Below are 19268 nucleotides of genomic sequence, written 5' to 3'. Positions count from 1 at the left end.
GTGGAGAAAGTTCCAGTACAATTTAAGCCACAGGACCTGGCAACACACTGGAGGGAAAGGGAAGAGCCGGAGCAGGACTGACAGAGCCCCTTTACAGGTCCTGGGTCCCCTGGGTTCCCTCCATTCAGCACATGCTCTGTTACTACCTCAGCAACAGACTGGAGGTGAATTAAGGGAGTCAAACAAGAGAGGATCTTTGGGTGAGAGAACTCCAGACGAAGCCGAAGGTCGGGGTAACAACTGAGAACAGGTTGATGAAGTGAACCCATGCATATTAAATAGTGAGTACTGAGACTTCCCGCTGTCTTCCCCAGCTCAGTTTTCAGAATGCTGACAAGATGTTTCCCCACAGGCCAGAAATTGACAGGCTCTTCTAGAGAATAACCAGCCCAAGAGGAAAGACTTAAACATACAATCATATAGAGTTCCTCAAGAAACAACCCAGACGGCAACTCCACGGCAAAATCAGTAAGCCCTGCTCTGATGGGCTGAATGTTTGTGTCCCCCCAAAAATGTATACATTGAAGCCTCAACCCCCAATGTGACTGAATTTGGAGATCAGGCCTTTCTGGAGGTAACTAAGGGTAAATGAGGTCACAGGGTGGGGCCTTCATTCAATAATATTAGACAAGAGACAACAGAGGACAGTGGCATCACCAAGACAGTGACACTATCCATTCCTATAGGCCTTCACTCCCCCTCAAGAAGAACTAACAGTTATTCATGGGCAAGACACCACTGAGAGAACCCTAGAACACAAGAGTGAGGCTGAAGCAAGCACTGCACTGCAGAGACCAAGACACCACATCAGAAGGGTAAGAGGAGCCGCTGCATGCTGACAGCACTGCCTCATCCCCAGGCTGGTGCAGTATCACACTGAGAGGTCGCCCCTGAGTCTACGGCGCCTCCAGTGGGAAAAGAGAGCCAAGGGTACATATCCAGCTCCCACTGTGGGTCCCTTCTTGGGAGCCCCCCACTCTGGTCATGCCCCACAGGAATTGCAGGGGTACCTGCAGGACTTGACCCCCGGGAATCTGATTGTGATGGAGAAGTGGGGAAGGGCTGGCAACAACCACCACTCAGATCTTAGCAGACCGAGTCCTACCTGTGGCGTCTGAGCAGTGGTCCCAACGACTGCAGCCGTTTTGTTCATCTGCAGAGCCAAGATGGGCACAGTCTGGCCCGGGAACTCGGCAGGATACAGGCTTGCCTGATGTGGGCCCTCAAACGAAGAGCTTTGCCAGCCCTGGAGGCTGGTCTGCCCTGGCCCAGGCAGCGGAGCTGAGTCAGAGCCCAGCCTACTGCTGAGTGTAGCTCCCAGCCCTTCCGGCTAGAAAGCCTGACTGGGGACACCTGGGAGGCTGCACAGCCCAGCAGTGCTCAAGCAGAGCAGGGGATATGGCAGGCAGAGCTGATGACCTGTAGAGCAAAGCCAGGGGCACCAACTGGCCAGGGAACTTGGGGAGTGGGTCAGCTTGAGTAAAGACCACAAACAAAAAGCCCTGCTGGGCTTGGAGAATTCCCCTCTTCACCCAAGCAGGAGAGCTAGACCATAGCCCCACCTACAGCTGAGTGTAGTTCCTGGCCTCTTCTGACCAGAAGGCCTGATCAGGAACACCTGGGAAGCAGCTACGAGCTGGCTTTTCCTCCTGCCCATGGAGGGGAGCCGAGTCAGCCCCACTCACTGATGAGTGTAGCTTCCAGCCCCACCTGACCAAAAAGCCTGACCATAACACCTGGAAGCTGTGAACCCAGCAACCCTTGAGCAGAGAGCTGGTGGTCTGCAGAGCAAAGCCAGTGGCCCTGTTCAGCCAGGGAACTTGGGGCATGGGTCAGGTTGAGTCAAGACCACATACAAAGAGCCTTGTAGGCCTTGGAACTGGTTCTCCCACTGCACCTGGGCAGGGAAGCTAATTTGTAGCCCCACCCACTGCTAAATGCAGCCCTCTGCTCATCCTACCAGAAAACCTGACCAGAGCACATGGGAAGCTGCACGGCCCACCCAATGGTCCTACTTGCAGAGGCACTTGAACAGAGAGCACACTCACAGCTTTCCCTGTCTGCAGAGCAAAACCAGAGGGCCCAACTGGCCAGGGAATTCAGCGCAGTCTTACCTGATTCAAGTCCCCAAAGAATAAGCCATGCAGGTCCTGGGGCCCATCCTGCTGCCCCTCCAAGACAGGGAAGCTAATTCATAGCCCCATCCTTTGCTGAGTAGAGTGCTCAATCCTGACCATCTAGTAAACTTGACCAGAGAACTGAGGCAACCAGAGAGCTCATCCTACAACTTTGCTTAGGCAGAGAACCAAGTTTGCTTGGGCAGGGAACCAAGCTAGTAGTCCTATCCAACTGTTCTCAGCCAGTGGCACAGCCCCATTCTGCCACCTCAGAGCTCAGGCAGTGGCCTCACCCAAAAATAGACCCTGCTAGCAAGTCTTACCTGCCCAAGAGCATTACCAGCACACACATTCAGAAACGTAAACTGAGCTGCCCGGTGAAGACCTGCCTCTGCCAAAGGAAACATGTCAAGTCTGGAAGAGGAGACCACTTACTCAGATGGACAAACACCAACATAAGGAATCAAGGATTATGAAAAACCAGGTAAACATGACACCACCAAAGGAAACCAATAGAGGTATGATAACTGACCCTAAAGAAATGGAGATCTATGAACTGTCAGACAAAGAATTCAGAATAATGCTCTTAAAGAAGTTTAGTGAGGGCTTCCTTGGTGGCGCAGTGGTTGAGAGTCCGCCTGCCGATGCAGGGGACACGGGTTCGTGCCCCGGTCCGGGAAGATCCCACATGCCGCGGAGCGGCTGGGCCTGTGAGCCATGGCCGCTGAGCCTGGGCGTCCGGAGCCTGTGCTCCGCAACGGGAGAGGCCACAACAGTGAGAGGCCTGAGTACCGCCAAAAAAAAAAAAGAAGTTTAGTGAACCACCAGAACACAGTGACAACTAAATGAAATTAGGAAAGCATTGCATAAACAAAATGGAAATTTCAACAAATAAATAGAAAACATCAAAAGAAAACAAACAGAAATCCAGGAACTGAGAATACAATGACTTAAGAAAATACGATTGAAGAGTTCAAAGGAGACCTTCAAAAGCAGACTTGACTCTGCAGAAGAAAGAATCAATGACCTAGAAGACAGGACATTTTAATTTATCTAGTCAGAGGGGTAAAAGGAAAAAAGAATGAAAAGTGGTGAAGAAGGCCTACAGGACTTATGGGACACAATCAAAAGAAGTAATATCCACATTATGGGAATTCCAGAAGAAGAAGAAAGAGAGAAAGGGACAAGAAGTATATTTAAAACAATAATGGCTGAAAACTTCCCAAACCTGGGGAGAGAAATGGACATCCAGATCCATAAAGCCCAGAAGATCTCAAGTAAGTTGAACCTGAATAGGTCTACTCCAAGACATGTTATAATTAAATTGTCAAAAGTCAAAGACAAAAAAAAAACTTTGAAAGTAGCAAGAGAAAAGAGAGAAGATTCACATAAAGAAAACTCAATAAGGCTTTTTAAGCCAGGAAGAATGCCATGGCACATTAAAAATATTGAAAGAAAAAAAACCTGTCAATGAAGTATTCTATACCTGGCAAAGCTGTCCTTCAGAAATGAGGGAGGGTTAAAGACTTCCCCAACAAGCAAAAGCTGAAGGAGTTCATCACCACTAGACCTACCTGACAAGAAGTGCTAAAGGGACTTCTCTGAGTGAAAGTGAAAGGATGCTATTTAACATACTAAAAACATAAGAAGATAGAATAAAACTTGCTGGTAATGGTAAATATATAGTCAAAGTTAGATTTTGTGATATGATAATGGTGGTGCATAATTCACTTACAATTCTAGTTTAAAAGTTAAAAAACAGCGCTTCCCTGGTGGCGCAGTGGTTGAGAGTCCGCCTGCCAATGCAGGGGACACGGGTTCGTGCCCCGGTCGGGGAAGATCTCACATGTCGCAGAGCGGCTGGGCCCGTGAGCCATGGCCGCTGAGCCTGTGCGTCCGGAGCCTGTGCTCCGCAACGGGAGAGGCCACGACAGTGAGAGGCCCACGTACCGCAAAAAAAAAAAAAAAAAGTTAAAAAACAAATGTAGTAAAAAAATAACCATAACTACAATAATCTGTTATTGGTTACACAATATAAAAAATTTGTAAACTGTAACATCAATAACCTAAATTGTGAGGCATAAAGTTAGGAATACTATTGAAGTTAAGTTTCTATCAGTTTAAAATATGGTGTTATAATATTAAGATATTTTATGTAAGTCCCATGGTAATCACAGGGGAAAAAGCCATAGTAATTACACAAAAGAACATGATAAAGAAGTCAAAACATACTGATACTAAAAGACCTCAAAACACAAAGACAGAAGAATAAGAAACAAGGAACAATGGATCTACAAAACAGCCAGAAAGCAGTTAACAAAATGGCAATAATAAGTCCTTACCTACCAATAATTATTTTAAATGTAAATGGATTAAATTCTCCAATCAAAAGACATAGAATGGATGAACGGATTAAAAAAAGAGCGGGGGCTTCCCTGGTGGTGCAGTGGTTAAGAATCCACTTGCCAGTGCAGGGACAAAGGTTCGAGCCCTGGTCTGGGAAGATCCCACATGCCACGGAGCAACTAAGCCCACGTGCCACAACTACTGAGCCCACGAGCCACAACTACTGAGCCCACGAGCCACAACTACTGAGCCCACGTGCCACAACTACTGAAGCCCACGTGCCTAGAGCCCATGCTCCACAACAAGAAAAGCCACCGCAATGAGAAGCCCATGCACCGCAATGAAGTGTAGCCCCCACTGCAACTAGAGAAAGCTGTGCACAGCAACGAAGAACCAAAGCAGCCAAAAATAAATTTATTTTTTTAAAAAATATCCAACAATATGATACCCACAAGAGACTCACTTTAGCCTTAAAGACATACACAGACTGAGAGTAAAGGGATATGGAAAAAGATATTTCAAGCAAATGCTAACCAAAAAAAGCAGGGGTAGCTATACTTAGACAAAATAGACTTTAAACTAAAAATGGTAAAAAGAGACAAAGAAAGTCATTATATAATGATAAGGGGGTCAATCCATCAAGGAGATATAAAATTGTAAATATTTATGCACCCAACATCAGACTACCTAAATGTATAAAGCAAAACCTAACAGGGCTAAAAGGAGAAATAAACAGCAATACAATAATAATTGGGGACTTTAATACCCCACTCTCAACAATGGATAGATCATCCAGACATAGTCAATAAGGAAACAGCAGATTTGAATAACACTATAGACCAAATGGACATAACATATACAGAACATTGTACCTGATAACAGCAGAATATACATATTTCTCCAGTGCACACAGAACATTTTCCAGGATAGACCAAATGTTAGGCCACAAAACAACCCTCAGCAAGTTCAGGAAGACTGAAATCATACCAAGTGTCTTCTTTGACCATGATGGTATGAAACTAGACATTAATAATAGGAGGAAAACTGGAAAATATATGAATAATGGAAATTAAACAACACTCTTCTGAGCAACCAATGGATCAAAGAGGAAATTAAAGAGGAAATTAAAAAGTATTTTGAAAAAAACAAAAATGGAAACACAACATACCAAGACTTACAGGTGCAGCAAAATCAGTTCTAAGAGGGAAGGTCAAAGCTATAAACACCTACATTAAGAAACAAGAAAGATCTCAAATTAACAATCTAACTCTATGTCTCAAAAAACTAGAAAAAAAAAAGAAAAAGAAGGAATTCCTTGGCAGTCCAGTGGTTAGGACTTGGCACTTTCACTGCTGGGACCCGGGTCAAATCCCTGGTTGGGGAACTAAGATCCCACAAGCACACAGCATGACCAAAATAAAAGAACAAACTGAGCCTAAAGTTGGCAGAAGGAAGGAAATAATAAAGATCAGAGCAGGAATACATGAAATAGAGAACAGGAAGACAATAAAAAAGATTAATAAAACTAGGAGTTCCTTCTTTGAAAAGATAAAATTGACAAACCTTTAGCTAGACTAACCAAGGAAAAGAGAGGGCCGAAATCAACAAACTTATAAATGAAAAAGGAGACATTACAACTGATATCACAGAAATACAAAGGATCATAAGAGGCCACTATGAACAACTACATGCCAACAAACTGAACAACCTAGAAGAAATGAAAAAATTCTTACAGTCAACCGACCAAGACTGAATCAAGAAAAAACTGAAAATCTGAACAGACCAATTACTAATAAGGAGATTGAGTCAGTAATCAAATATCACTCAATGATGAAAAGCCCAGGACCAAATGGCCTCATTGGTGAATTTTACCAAACATCAAAGGAGAATTAACTCCACTCTTTCTAAAAGTCTTCCAAAAATCATAGAGGAGAGGACACTCCCAAACTCAATTTACAAGCCATCATTACCCTGATATCAAAGCCAGAAAAGGACACTACCAGAAAAAAAACTACAGGTCAATATCCCTGATGAATACAGATGTAAAAAATTCTCAATAAAATACTAGCAAACCAAACTCACATTAAAAGGAACATTCACCATGGTCAAGTGGGATTTATCTCTGGGATGCAAGGATAAGTCAGCATATGCAAATCAGTCAATGGGATACATCACAGTTATAGAATGAAAGAAGAAAAAAGCATATGATCATCTCTATAGGTACAGAAAAAGCATTTGACAAAATTCATCATACATTCATGATAAAAAAAACCTCTTAATAAAATAGGTATAGAAGGAACGTACCTCAACGTAATAAAGGCCATATATAACAAGCCCACAACTAACATTATATTCAATGGTGAAAGACTGAATGCTTTTTCTCTAAGATCAGGCACAAGACAAGGGTGCCCACTCTTACCACTCCTATGCAACATGGCACTAGAATTCCCCATCAGAGCAATCAGGCAAGAAAAAGAAATAAAAAGCATCAGAATTAGAAGGGAAGAAGTAAAATTGTCTCTATTTGCAGATGACATAATTGAATATATAGAAAATCATAAAGACTTCAAAACACCATTAGATCTAATCAATGAATTCAGTAAAGTTGCAGGATACAAAATAACATACAAAAATCAGCATTTCTGTACACTAACAATGAATTATCTGAAAAAAAATAAAGAAATCCATCCCATTTATAATAGCATCAAAAACAATAAAGTACATAGGAATAAATTTAACCAAGGAGGTGAAAGATCTCTACAAGGAAAACTACAAGACATTGATGAAAGAAATCAAAGAAGACATAAATAAATGGAAAGGTATCTTGTGTTCATGGATCGGAAGAATTAATATTGCTAAAATATCCATACTACTCAAAGCTATCTATAGATTCAATGCAATCCTTATCAAGATTCCAAGGGCATTTTTTTCCAGAAATAGGAAGAAATCCTAAAATTTATATGGACCCACAAAAAAAAATAGCCAAAACAATCCTGAAAAAGAACAACAAAGTGGGAGGCATCCTGATTTCAAGCTATATTATAAAGTTGTAAACCAAAACAGTATGGTACTGGCATAAAAACAGACACATAGACAAATGGAACAGCATCAAGAATCCAAAAATAAACCCATACTTATCCAATCATCTAATATTTGGCAAGTGTGCCAAGAATACTCAATGGAGAAAAGACAGTCTCTTCAATAAATGGTGCTAGGAAAATTGGACATTCACATGTAAAAGAATAAAACTAGACCCCTACCTTACACCTCACAAAAATTAACTCAAACTGGAATAAAGACTTAAATGCAAGACCAGAAACCATAAAACTCCTAGGAGAAAATATAAGAAAAATCTCCTTGACATGGGTCTTGGCAATGATTTTCTGGAAATCACACCTAAAGTATCAATACCAGCAACAAAATAGAAATAAACAAGTGGGACTATTCAAAAAAAAAACTTTTGCACAACAAAATAAATGATTATCAAAATGAAAAGACAACCTACAGAATGGGAAAAATCTTTGCAAACAATATATCTGATGAGGTGTTAATAACCAAAACATATAAAGAATTCATACGACTCAACAGCAAAAACAAACCCCCCCCAAAAAAATAATCCAACTGGAAAATGGGTAAAGGACCTAGACATTTTTCCAAAGAATATATATAAATGGCCAACATGTATATGAAAATGTATTCAACATCACTAATTGTCAGGTAAATGCATATCAAAACCACAGTGATATATCACCTCACACATATTAGAATGGCAATCATCAAAAAGACAAGAGATAACAAATGCTGGCAATTGTGGAGAAAAGGGAAGCCTCATGCACTACTGGTGGGAATGTAAGTTGGTGCAGCCACTTGGGAGAAGACTATGGAGTTTACTCAAAAAGCTAAAAACTACCATATGATCCAGCAATTCCACTTTGGGCTATATATCCAGAAAAATGGAAAACACTAATTTGAAAAGGTACATGCACCCCAATGTTCATAGTAGAACTATTTACAAAGCCAAGATATGGAAACAACCTAAGTGTCCATTAACAGATGAATGGATAAAGAAGATGTGGCACATATATACAATGGAATACTACTCAGCCATAGAAAAGAATGAAATTTTGCCACTTACAACAACGTGGATGGACTTGGAGGGCATTATGCTAAGTGAAATAAGTCAGACAAAGAAAGACAAATACTGTATGATATCACTTATATGCAGAATCTAAAAAACAAACTAGAGAATATAACAAAAAAGAAACAGACTCACAGATATAGAGAACAAGCTAGTGGTTACCACTGGGGAGACGCAAAACATGGGTAGGGGATTAAGAGGTACAAACTACTATGTATAAAATAAGTAAGCTACAAGAATGTACTGTACAACACAGGGAATACAGCTAACATTACATAATGACTATAAATGGAATATAACCTTAAAAAAAAGAACACTGTCAAAGATTTTAACTAATTAATGAGGTAACCAGAAAGATGTTAAAACCTATCAAGGGCCTTCCCTGGTGGTCCAGTGGTTAAGAATCCGCCTTCCAATGCAGGGGACGCAGGTTCGATCCCTGGTCAGGGAACTAAGATCTCACATGCTGGGGACAACTAAGCCCATGCACTGCAACTACTGAGCCCGCACACCACAACTAGAGAGCCCATGTGCTCTGGAGCCTGCATGCCACAACTAGAGAGAGGCCCATGTACCACAACAAAACCATAGGCCAATATCACTGATGAACATAGATGCAAAATTCCTCAACAAAATACTAGCAAACAGAATCCAACAGCACATTAAAAGGATCATACACTATGATCAAGTGGGGTTTATTCCAGGAATGCAAGGATTCTTCAATATATGCAAATCAATCAATGTGATAAACCATACTAACAAATTGAAGGAGAAAAACCATATGATCATCTCAATAGATGCAGAGAAAGCTTTCGACAAAATTCAACACCCATTTATGGTAAAAACCCTGCAGAAAATAGGCATAGAGGGAACTTTCCTCAACATAATAAAGGCCATATACGACAAACCCACAGCCAACATCGTCCTCAATGGTGAAAAATTGAAAGCATTTCCACTAAGATCAGGAACAAGACAAGGTTGCCCACTCTCACCACTCTTATTCAACATAGTTTTGGAAGTTTTAGCCACAGCAATCAGGGAAGAAAAATAAATAAAAGGAATGCAAATCGGAAAAGAAGAAGTAAAGCTGTCACTGTTTGCAGATGACATGATACTATACATAGAGAATCCTAAAGATGCTACCAGAAAACTACGAGAGCTAATCAATGAATTTGGTAAAGTAGCAGGATACAAAATTAATGCACAGAAATCTCTGGCATTCCTATACACTAATGATGAAAAATCTGAAAGTGAAATCAAGAAAACACTCTCATTTACCATTGCAACAAAAAGAATAAAATATCTAGGAATAAACCTACCTAAGGAGACAAAAGACCTGTATGCAGAAAATTATAAGACACTGATGAAAGAAATGAAAGATGATACAAATAGATGGAGAGATATACCATGTTCTTGGATTGGAAGAATCAACATTGTGAAAATGACTCTACTACCCAAAGCAATCTACAGATTCAATGCAATCCCTATCAAACTACCACTGGCATTTTTCACAGAACTAGAACAAAAAATTTCACAATTTGTATGGAAACACAAAAGACCCCGAATAGCCAAAGCAATCCTGAGAACGAAAAACGGAGCTGGAGGAATCAGGCTCCCTGACTTCAGACTATACTACAAAGCTACAGTAATCAGGACAGTATGGTACTGGCACAAAAACAGAAAGATCAATGGAACAGGATACAAATCCCAGAGATAAACCCATGCACATATGGTCACCTTATCTTTGATAAAGGAGGCAGGAAGGTACAGTGGAGAAAGGACAGCCTCTTCAATAAGGGGTGCTGGGAAAACTGGACAGGTACATGTAAAAGTATGAGATTAGATCACTCCCTAACACCATACACAAAAATAAGCTCAAAATGGATTAAAGACCTAAATGTAAGGCCAAAAACTATCAAACTCTTAGAGGAAAACATAGGCAGAACACTCTATGACATAAATCACAGCAAGATCCTTTTTGACCCACCTCCTAAAGAAATGGAAATAAAAACAAAAATAAACAAATGGGACCTAACGAAACTTCAAAGCTTTTGCACAGCAAAGGAAACCATAAACAAGATCAAAAGACAACCCTCAGAATGGGAGAAAATATTTGCTAATGAAGCAACTGACAAAGGACTAATCTCCAAAATTTATAAGCAGCTCATACAGCTCAATAACAAAAAAACAAACAACCCAATCCAAAAATGGGCAGAGGACCTAAATAGACATTTCTCCAAAGAAGATATACAGACTGACAACACACACATGAAAGAATGCTCAACATCATTAATCATTAGAGAAATGCAAATCAAAACTACAATGAGATATCATCTCACACCAGTCAGAATGGCCATCATGAAAAAATCTAGAAACAATAAATGCTGGAGGGGGTGTGGAGAAAAAGCAACACTCTTGCACTGCTGGTGGGAATGTGGATTGGTACAGCCGCTATGGAGAACAGTATGGAGGTTCCTTAAAAAACTACAACTAGACCTACCATATGACCCAGCAATCCCACTACTGGGCATATACCCTGAGAAAACCATAATTCAAAAAGAGTCATGTAGGGCTTCCCTGGTGGTGCAGTGGTTGAGAGTCCATCTGCCGATGCAGAGGACGCGGCTTTGTGCCCTGGTCCAGGAAGATCCCACATGCCACGGAGCGGCTGGGCCCGTGAGCCATGGCTGCTGAGCCTGCGCGTCCAGAGCCTGAGCTCCGCAACGGGAGAGGCCACAGCAGTGAGAGGCCTGCGTACCGCAAAAACAAACAAACAAAAAAGAGTCATGTACCAAAATGTTCATTGCAGCTCTATTTACAATAGCCCAGAGATGGAAACAACCTAAGTGCCCATCATCGGATGAATGGATAAAAAAGATGTGGCACATATATACAATGGAATATTACTCAGCCATAAAAAGAAACGAAATTGAGCTATTTGTAATGAGGTGGATAGACCTAGAGTCTGTCATACAGAGTGAAGTAAGTCAGAAAGAGAAAGACAAATACCGTATGCTAACACATATATATGGAATTTAAGGGGAAAGAAAATGTCATGAAGAACCTTGGGGTAAGACAGGAAAAAAGACACAGACCTACTAGAGAATGGACTTGAGGATATGGGGAGGGGGAAGGGTGAGCTGTGACAAAGCGAGAGAGAGGCATGGACATATATACACTACCAAACGTAAGGTAGATAGCTAGTGGGAAGCAGCCGCATAGCACAGGGAGATCAGCTCGGTGCCTTGTGACCGCCTGGAGGGGTGGGATAGGGAGGGTGGAGGGAGGGAGACGCAAGAGGGAAGATATATGGGAACATATGTATATGTATAACTGATTCACTTTGTTATAAAGCAGAAACTAACACACCATTGTAAAGCAATTATACCCCAATAAAGATGTAAAAAAAAAAAAGTTCCCACATGCTGCAACTAAGACCCGACGCAGCCAAAATTTAATTAATTAATTAATTAATTAATTTTTAAAACGAGAGAGAGAGACAGGAGAGAACCTGCTTCCCTCTCTCCTCTCTGCCATGTGAGGATACAGAGAGAAGACGTCTGTCCGCAAATCAGTAAGAGGGTCCTCATCAGAACCTAATCATGTGGGAACCCTGGTCTCAGACTTCCAGACTCCAAAACTCTGAGAAATAAATGTCTGTTGTTAAAAAACCAACCAAACAAACCTATCAAAAGATCAACTGAGAAGCTAGATATGTACATATGGTTTAATTACGGGTTAAATACAAAACTGGTTAATGTCCAACAGGGCCATAAACCTTTGGGGTTATCTATTCCGCCGGACAGAAATGATTTTCATCTCTACCTGACGACCATCTGCAAGTTAACTTAACCTCTGCCCCAAGGGCTTGTGAAATACCTAGTAAATAGAGTCAGGCCTAGCATTGCACTGAAAGAACACTTTCAGTGTTCTCTCTTTTTCCTGTTTCCAAGTTTCAGATAACTTTTCCTGCAAAAAGCCGAACATGCAGCAAAATTAATAAAACACAAAGCAATGGGAGACTAATTCACTTCTGTCAGAGTAAGATCAACATTTTTTACCTTTTATAAGAACTATAAGTGGAGTATAACCTTTAAAAATTGTGAATCACTATATTGTATACCTGTAACTTGTCTAACATTGTACAGCAACTATACTCCAATAAAAAAAAAAGATCAAACAATCTTTTAAAAAATAAGGAGAAATATAGAGCCGGGGTTACAGTCTCAAAGCTTGCAGGGGATTATCATAAATGAAGTAGGTTTAAGAAAAAGATCAACAACCAAAAGTATAATAACCTATGTGTAAGTACATCCTTCACGCAGGACGTGATGGTGCTCTTCCTGCTGTCTCAGAGTTTGGGCTGAAGTCCCCAAGCTGAGGCTGATAGCGACAAGGACCTCTACTTCTACAGGCGGCTGAGATTTGATAAAGTAACATTTTAATAAATGAGAGCAGATCCAATAACCCAGTGAACTAGAGCAGAACCAATCTAGCTGGACACCCCCAGCCTAGAACAAGAAGACTGAAAGGAGAATTACTGGCAGGGAATTCACAGGACTAGAAGAGGGAGGCAGGGGCCTCCCACAGGCCAGCTGAGAGGTCTCCAGGAAAAGTACTGAGCCGGATGGGGAGCTCCCAGGGAAGGGGTGCCTGAGGTCTCCCTCCAGCTATAGAAACTCATGGGACCATCTTGGTGGGGCCACCAGGATGTAGATGGTGAGAGAGGGTTGGGGAGAACCCGAGTCAGAGGATACATGTGAACATAAGCTCATGAGCAGTGAGTAGGAGTGCAAGGATGGACACATCCCCATGAAGCAAGAGGATCCAGGGAACACAGCCTGCTTGAAACACCTTGAAGTTCCTCCTTCCAAGAGGAGTGTCTTCAGCGATGAGGGAATCAGCAGAAAGAGGCTGCCTTAGTCCATGTTACAAATATCATAGACCAGTGGCCTATAAACAGAAGAAATTTATCTCTCACGGTTCTGGAGGCTGGGAAGTCCAAGATCAAGGCGATGGCAGATTCAGTTTCTGATGCAAACCTGCTTCCTTGTTCACAGTCAGCTGTCTCCTTGCTGTGTTCTCACATGACAGAAGGGGCAAGGAATCTCTCTGGGGTCTCTTTTATCAGGACATTAATCCCATTCATGAGGGCTGCACCCTCATGACCTAATCACCTCCCTAAGGACTCACCTCCTAAGACCATCATATTGGTGGGCAGGATTTCAACATTTAAATGGTGGGGGGACACATTCAGACCACGGCAGATATTGTAGATGCAGGTGGGGACCAGGGTAGGGAGAGAATCCACCAAATGGCAAGAAAGAGCATGGCACAGAGGTCCTTGCAAAGGTGTGTTCCAGAAACACACCTCATGCCTTTAGAGTAAAGAGGTACCAGGTGGCCTCATCATGGCACTCCTGTCACATAGGCTTTACCCTTTTCTTCTGTGCCCCCCGCTCTCCCTACACCTTTGAGGAGCCTGCAGCAGGAGGACATAGAAAGCGTGACAGAGCAAGATGGAGCCAGAGTACACACCCCAGGCCCCTTCCTCACCCCCAGGGGAGGGGACCCATCTGGAACTCAGCGTGACGTCACAGTGCTGACTTAGGCTAACTTTTAAATGTCTGCAAAGGAGACTGTTCTTACAGCTAAAACAGGACAAACGTGGGTCTGTCTGAGATGTCACAGGGGGGCCGAGAGGGAAATTGATGGAATCATGTGAAGGTATTGGTAGTAAAAAATAATAATAATAGGGCTTCCCTGGTGGCGCAGTGGTTGAGAATCTGCCTGCCAATGCAGGGGACACGGGTTCGAGCCCTGGTCTGGGAAGATCCCACATGCCGCGGAGCAGCTAGGCCCGTGAGCCACAACTACTGAACCTGTGCGTCTGGAGCCTGTGCTCCGCAACAAGAGAGGCCGTGATAGTGAAAGCCCGGTGCACCGCGATTAAGAGTGGCCCCCGCTCGCCGCAGCTAGAGAAAGCCCTCGCACAGAAATGAAGACCCAACACAGCCAAAATTAAATTAATTAATTTTAAAATAAAAATAATAATAAAGCTGGTCCCCGACACTGCCTGTGGAGATGGTCCATATAATGAAAAGCAAAATGGTAGCTCCAGCAGGTTTCTGAGGAGGGAGCTATCCAAGTAGGGTACCCAGACTCAGGGCACTGGACATGGATCTTAAACCTCTCATCATCCAGATCAGGAAGGTAAGTCAGATTGGAGATGAGAAGATTTTGGAATCTAAAGTGAGGGGTTTAGAGACACCCCTCATCCCCTTTCCTCAAAGAGGGGAGGTGGAAGTTGCCATCACCTGAATTCGGCTTCAGCAGGCCCCTCTGTGAGCTTGCTCTGTGCTCCGCCTGCATGGGCACAGTTTCGCCCTCCAGGGAAATCTGGAATCTTCTGACAGCCCCTCCAGGGGAAGTGAGAGGAATGGGAGGGAGGAGGGAGAGAGGAGGGGACGCGCTCCCAGGATCTGTCTGGATGCAGATGCACAAGTGTTCCCAGGGGCCAGAGGTGAGCCACGCGAGAGGAAGCCAGCGTGGGGTTCCAGGGCTGGTCCAAAACTAGGGGCAACTAGGTCTCTGCCAGGAGAAGCTGAAAGCACCCCCAGATTCCTAGGACTGCAGAAGGAGCAAGTGGCCAACCAGAAAAGAGATGCATGACCTCACAAAGCCAGCCTAGGACAGGCCTCCCCACCTGGACTTGTCTATGGCCCCAGCCCTTCATCCTGCAGGGAGTGGGGAGGAGGCCTGGCACCCCACTGTAGCAGCACCCCACCCCACCCCACCCCCACCAATAGGGAGAGGGTAGAGGTCACACCTTTGAAGCACGGCTTTTATATGGGATGGGACATTCTCACTGTTGAACTGGGATTGTGTTGAGGGACTCAGAAGAAAAGGAAGGACCTCTCATAACCTAAGAGAGGTCACAGAAGTCCTGGGAGGCCCCTGAGAACCTCCCATCCACTGGGCTCATTCAAGACAGTAGTGAGGACCTAGAGATTGTCATACTGAGTGAAGTAAGTCAGACAGAGAAGGACAGATATCATGTGATATCACTTATACGTGCAATCTAAAGAAATGGTACAAATGAACTTATAATATTTACAAAACAGAAATAGAGTCACAGATATGGAAAACAAACTTATGATTACCAAGGGGGAAGGGGGGAGGGATAAATTGGGAGAGTGGGATTGACATATACACACAACTATATATAAAATAGATAACTAATAAGAACCTACCGTACAACACAGGGAATTCTACTCAATACTCTTGTAACGGCCTATATGGGAAAAGAATCTAAAAAAGAGTGGCTATATGTATATTTATAATTCATGCACTTTGCTGTGTGCCTCAAACTAACACAACATTGTAAATCAACTATACTCCAATAAAAATTTTAAAAAAGACCTCGTAATAAAAAATATATATAGTAGTGACATTCTTCTGACCCAACTCCATCCCCTCAGGCCATTCAATTAGCATGGGCAACACTCGATTTGCATTTTAAATTGAAAAAAATTGAATAACAAATATTTAACTACCACTTTTGTTTTAATCATTTGTTACCCCCCCTTGAAAACAGACATTTTTTTCTTCTGTACCAAGATCTCAGTGCCAGGTGTGGAATTTGACACTGCTCTGTAACTAGAGAACGCAGCCTTAAATCTGTGAACAAAAAACGTTGCCTGCATTTCAGTAAACAAAGAATGCTGCCTGCCTTTCCGGTAAACAATAAATTATGCTGGCCATCAAGCCAGCAGCCATTGCAGCTGCCCTGACAGTGTGCCCTCAGGGGATTCAGGATGGAGTAAAACAGGAGACTGGCCCTAGATAGTTAAAGTACATATCAAAGGAATGATTTCAACCAACCCAGACTCTTGCATCTTCCCATATATAGAAAAGTGCTAAAATCATTAACTTAAGGTATCTTTTTTTGGTGTTTTTTTTTTTTTTGCGGTACGCGGGCCTCTCACTGCTATGGCCTCTCCCGTTGCGGAGCACAGGCTCTGGACGCGCAGGCTCAGCGGCCATGGCTCACGGGCCCAGCCGGACCGGGACACGAACCCGTGTCCCCTGCATCGGCAGGGGAAGTCTCAAGCACTGCGCCACCAGGGAAGCCCAGATGTCTGTTTTATGTAGTTAGTGGTTTTCTTTTGATGTTCCACTACCTTTTTTTTTTTTTTTTTAGCAAAAGCTCCTATATATCCCAGCTCCTCCCTGACCTCTTTGGAACAGACCCTCAGAGACATCTGAGAAGCTGCCTTCCTGGGCTATAGTCTTCAGTGATGCCCTAAATAAAACATAATTCTCAATTTTTAGGTTGCGCATTTATTTTTCAGTTGACAAATCCTTAGACTGAGATTATATAAGGGTGAAATCGTTTTCAACCACGGAAAGTTTAAAATGAAATTCACACTATCGATACTTCGGGGCTAAGGTTAGATATAATCTATGTATTTGGTGTTTAAAGTGTCATTTTTCAGAGAATGACATTTTAGAGTATTTGACAGATGAGTTAGTGATTCCAATTTAAAATGTGCCATTAATCTTTAGACTTAACGATTTTAAGTTGAACGGTGTGAATTTGTCTAAATTTGCAAACAATGCTGGAATATTTAAGAAAACATGAGATTTACAATATTTAAATTTTTATTAGATTTCTAAGAACTTTTTTACATTACTTGGGAAAATTTTGTGTGTTGAGGTCATAAACTGCCCGGTCAGGGATCTGAAGTGAATAAAAAGAAAATCAAGCATATTGAATTTAAATGAATTCATGAATGTGCTTTATAACATTAAAGGAAATTGTATTCACTGAGTTGAAAACAGGGCCCCGTTTTGAAGATTCATGCTTAACCTGCATACCAGCTATGGAGAAGTGCAGGGAATCACAGCCCAGTCTCATAATCTGGAGTCTCATTTCATGCACTTACCCCTCGTGGCTCTGGAAGTTACACAGCAAAGTTAGCTGAGAAAGGCAATACCCTAAAACTGCCTGATGGTGGTCGGTTCATGGCATTCGTTTATTACCAGGAACAGACTGTAGCAGGAAAATCTATGGAAGCCTAGTGGAGGGCATTCAATGGGAGGAAACCTTCTGTGGGGAGGGCCATGAGGATGAATAAGAGCGGCTGGGGTGCAGGGACACAGAGAGAACTCACAAACCTGCACAGAGAAGCCATGGAGCAGAGTGCACTCCAGAGGCTGGACCTGGTGGGGGGTGAAGGACGTTTTCTTACCACTGGGTGGTGTCGACCGAAAAAAATGCACCTAAAAATTGAGAGCTATGTTTTATTTGGTAGACTTGCTGAGGACTTAAGCCAGGGAAACAGCCTCTCAGATTGCTCAGAGGGACTGTCCTGAAGAGGTAAGGAAGGAGCCAGGATATAGGAATTTTAGGAAAAAACAAAAAAAACCCTCACCATCGAACCTCAAAAGATTACTTCTAATTAAAGAAGAACCAGACATCTCAAGTTAATGAATTTAGCACTTGTCTGTGTATGGGAAGATGCAAGAGTCTGGGCTCACTGAAATCATTCCTCTGATATGCACCTTATCTAGAGCCAGTGTCCTGCTTTTCCCCATCCTGAATCCCCTCAGGGTGCACAGTTGGGGCGGCTGCAGTGACTGATGGCCTGATGGCTGCAACATCCTTCGTTGACTGATATGGCAGGGGACAGTCTTCGCCCACAGTGGAAAGACCAGTTTTAGAAAGAAGTGGGCTGAACAAGGTGAAGGAGAGAAGACATCTGAGAACTCAAAATGCAGCAGCAAATGGACAAAAGGGGGGGGCAGGGAGGGGTACACAGAGCTGCAAATGCAGTGAGTATCCTCGACCCCAATCTACTCAGACACTACTTCTTTACAACCACATCTGAGTAGAGAAGGCAATTGGGGGCGGGGAGGGGAACTGGGGGCTCACCCCTGCCCCCTCCAGGCTGTGAGCTGCTCCAACCCCAGCATGCCTCCTTCACTTTTGTGTCCCCAGAGGCCGGTACCCAGGCAGCCTCAGGAAACATTTGCTGGAGGAAAGGCCAGAACAGAAGTCACGCTCCTGCTGTGGAATCAGGAGATTCCTGGAGAGCAGGTAAGCGGCCTTAGCGCAGGGTGCTGTGGTCAACGTGTGGTTTCTCTCTTAATCTTTACGCACGTGTCTTGCCAGACACAAAAATAACCAAAGTTGCTTTATATTTTGTAGCTTGCATTCAATACCGTAAGCCAGGAAGCTTTTACTTTAAATGTTTTAACAGAAAAGTGTCCTATGCTTTAAAATGTCAACATGGATCTCCTATTTTCAACGCTGGAGTCCTTTTCTCCAGGATTTTTTTCTCTCTCCCCAGGATCATTATGATCCTTCCCGCCTTCCTTGGGCTCAGACGACATTCTACGTTAGACAAGTGAGCTTCCCCACCACCCTCCCCTCCCCCGTCACCTCTCCGCGAGGACAATGGCCTCCACTGTGATCTAAGATGCGTCATGAATCCATTAGTGACCATGGAGTCCCCTCTTCATGGGCTCCAGTCAACCGTTTCCGATTGCATACTTGACATTTCTACTGTAATGGCCCACTGTCACCTCAAAGTCATCTAAAATTAAGCTAGAGTTCCTCCATCCCCACAGAACAGCTGCCCTGCCTGACTTCTGTTTCTACT

The 19268-nt window shown here is 43.0% G+C and overlaps 1 long non-coding RNA gene across 1 annotated transcript in view; it reads right to left on the bottom strand.

Moving 5' to 3' along the window:
- The window catches only part of LOC111185394 (uncharacterized), a 28373-nt gene extending 26256 nt beyond the window's left edge, over positions 1–2117 (bottom strand). The window contains exon 1 of the long non-coding RNA XR_002647526.2: positions 1106–2117. This is a non-coding gene — a long non-coding RNA (uncharacterized LOC111185394). The remainder of the gene's footprint in view (positions 1–1105) is intronic.
- Between the last annotated feature and the right edge of the window lie 17151 nt (positions 2118–19268).

This window comes from Delphinapterus leucas, chromosome 6 (assembly GCF_059928025.1).
Source record: "Delphinapterus leucas isolate spDelLeu-1000000601 "Yukka" chromosome 6, BTC_Dleu_Yukka2, whole genome shotgun sequence".
NCBI classification, from domain to species: Eukaryota; Metazoa; Chordata; class Mammalia; order Artiodactyla; family Monodontidae; genus Delphinapterus; species Delphinapterus leucas.
Note: the sequence above shows the minus strand (reverse complement) of the source record. Positions and strands in the feature narration are given on the sequence as shown.